This window comes from Saccopteryx bilineata, chromosome 9, assembly GCF_036850765.1.
Source record: "Saccopteryx bilineata isolate mSacBil1 chromosome 9, mSacBil1_pri_phased_curated, whole genome shotgun sequence".
NCBI classification, from domain to species: domain Eukaryota; kingdom Metazoa; phylum Chordata; class Mammalia; order Chiroptera; family Emballonuridae; genus Saccopteryx; species Saccopteryx bilineata.
Window position 1 is genome coordinate 86,811,325 of NC_089498.1, and position 1,889 is coordinate 86,813,213.

The 1,889-nt window shown below is 35.5% G+C and overlaps 1 pseudogene; it reads left to right on the forward strand.

The window, feature by feature from the left end:
- Positions 1–1,579: 1,579 nt before the first annotated feature.
- Positions 1,580–1,677, forward strand: LOC136313773 (U6 spliceosomal RNA; annotated as a pseudogene).
- The last annotated feature ends 212 nt before the right edge of the window (positions 1,678–1,889 follow it).

The following is a 1,889-nucleotide window of genomic DNA, read 5'->3' on the forward strand; positions in this document are numbered from 1 at the left end:
TGGAGCCTCACTGCGGGAGGAGAAGAGAGAGACAGAGAGGAAGGAGAGGGGGAGGGGTGGAGAAGCAAATGGGCGCTTCTCCTGCGTGCTCTGGCCGGGAATCAAACCCGGGACTTCTGCACGCCATGCCAACGCTCTACCACTGAGCCAACCGGCCAGGGAAGACTTGGAGAAATCTTGAATGCATATTGTTAAGGAAAGAAATCAATCTGGAAAGGCTACATATTGTAAAATTTCAGTTATATAATATTCTGGACAAAGCACATCTAGGAAGACAGTAAATGATCAGTTGTTACAGATTAATAATGCTTTCTATTTTTATAATGCATTTTATAATGCTCTGACAGTTTGAAGACCTCCAGATTCAGGAAGGGCCTGGCTCTCCCACAGTTAGCTAATTGCTAGACATAGCAAATAGCTTTTCTGAAAGCACAACTTTAGTTTGTAAACCAAGCAATTCTAAGCCCATACCCCCAATCATCTCCTTTATACAGTTCTCACACACTTAGCAGATATTCCCTATATGATGAAAATGCCACTTGAATTTTGTCTTCATGAGAAAAACATCATATAACGTCCAATAAAATTGGGATGGGGCATCCTACAAACGCTTAATCAATAATCCTCAAAACTGTCAAGATAATAAAAACAAGAAATATCCGAGAAATTTTACAGCCAAGAGGGGTAAAAGAGGACATGACAACTAAATAGGATGTCCTCAATGGGGCTCTGAAATGGAAAAAGAACACTGTATAGAAGCTCAAAAAATCTGAATAAATTATGATCTTAATATTAATATTTTTTATTAATTATAATAAATGTTTCACCGTAGTATAAGATTTTAATAGTAGAAACTGGCTGCAAGATATATGGGAATTCTCTGTAATATTTTCTCAGTTTTTCTATAAACCCAAAATTCTTCTAAAATGTAAAGTCTATTTAAAAATAAAATGTGACCAATTTCCACAGCAAGATTAAAGGTTAAGCACTCAAAATATTTCAATATCAGAAGAGTTTTAGAAAATACATTCCAAACTTAATTGGGAAAATTAAATAGAACACATTCTACTGAATATTTTCACAATATAAGGTACTTTAGAAGAGAATTATGCATAAAGGAAAGTTTTAAAAACAGAAGGTTTAAAATGCTTTGTATTTTTTAGAAGAAATAAAAATTGGCAAAAATAATTTATTATAATAGCTGATTTTTCAAATTATTGACGAAAAAATTTCCCTCAGAATTTCTTTGGGTCCATATTATCCACAGGCACACAAAACTTAAGGGTAAGTAAAATGAGCATCCTGGTTTTCCAATGACATGTTTCACAGAGCAGACACAAGAAAAGAGGAGAGGAGAAGTGGATGTTTCCAAATTGAATAAATTTACTTACAAACATAATCTTCAAACTATCTGTGAAATTGTCTCAAGGCAAAAGACAGCTCAAACAACTGACTTTGCTAACCAAAGTATGTTATGCAAATCCTAGGGCTGCTAGGAATGATGTCTTTTTGTTACCACCTAGGTACTATCATGTACAGGTGACAAAAATAGACAACTAAAAGAAAGGTTGGCACTTCAGCACCACACGGCACACATGCTAAAATTGGAACAATCCAGAGATTGGCATGACCCTTGTACAGGATGACATGAAAATTCTTGAAGCCGCTCATATTTTGGGGAATGGAGAGTTATTGTGTAATGGGTATGAAGTTTCAGGTTGAAATGATGAAGTTTGGATGATGGATTTTGGTGATGGTTGCATAATAATGTGAATGAATTTAATGCCACTGAACTAGATATTTTTATGTTGATTTTAATTTATTGTGTTTACATAGATTCTAGTGTTGCCCCCCTCCCCCGTATTCCCCTCAACATCTCCTTTGCCCCC